This window comes from Mus caroli, chromosome X (assembly GCF_900094665.2).
Source record: "Mus caroli chromosome X, CAROLI_EIJ_v1.1, whole genome shotgun sequence".
Lineage (NCBI taxonomy): Eukaryota > Metazoa > Chordata > Mammalia > Rodentia > Muridae > Mus > Mus caroli.
Genome location: NC_034589.1, coordinates 128,402,952 through 128,403,895, shown reverse-complemented (window position 1 = coordinate 128,403,895; position 944 = coordinate 128,402,952).

Below are 944 nucleotides of genomic sequence, written 5' to 3'. Positions count from 1 at the left end.
TTAGCAAAAGTAATTTGGACACTTAGAACATTGATCGTTGTATTTCTACTCATCTTTAGAGTGCTCCTGAGGTCTGTAGCTACGAGGAGGTGGAACATCCTAGAACTTCGGCTGAAAAAAAAAAAAAGAAAGAAAGAAAGAAAGAAGAAAGAAAGAAAGAAAGAAAGAAAGAAAGAAAGAAAGAAAGAAAGAAAGAAAGAAAGAAAGAAAGAAAGAGAGAAATGCCACGCCCTCCAGTTGATTCAGCTTGACAGGCTGAGAAGCCAAAAAGCCACTCATGAGGCAGAGAGTTTCAAAGAAGCTCACCTCCTGGAGTATTGGCATTCTCATTTACCCATATATTCATAATCTATTCTCACATCAGTCTGGTGTATACATCTACAAGGTCTCTTTTAATACTGTATTATAAATGCCTTTTAAGATTAAATTCTGTTATAGTTAGCCTCCCCAGTGTTCTAAGGTCCCAGAAGCCACGGAGCTTAAAATCTTCTAAGAATGCAGTAAGGAAGTTAACCTATTCAGTAACTAATTAAACATTACAAAAGACAGAGCCAGTGACTCAGATCTGGTCTGCAGAAAGAGCCAGGGAATCTCATTGAGATAGAAATCTTCTATGCAGGCTACATTGCATATTAAAAGCAAGTTGGTAAATTCTCCTAACAATTGGAGATTCTCCAGATACTTAAAAGTTACACTCATATAAGAATTTAATAAGGCCTAGGAAATTAGGGGGGTTGTGATATTGCATTATTCATGAGGCTTTCCAAGAGCAGAATCCCCTGGTGCTAGCCTTCACAAGGTTCAAAAGTATAACACTAGAGTGTGAAATCCTTGCCTGTCACTAAGCTGATCCTAGGCAAGACTGCTTTATCTTTACTGTAAACATTTACCTGGTTTCTGTAAATCCTTTTGAAGTCATTCCTTTGTTTTGTACCTGGTAACTT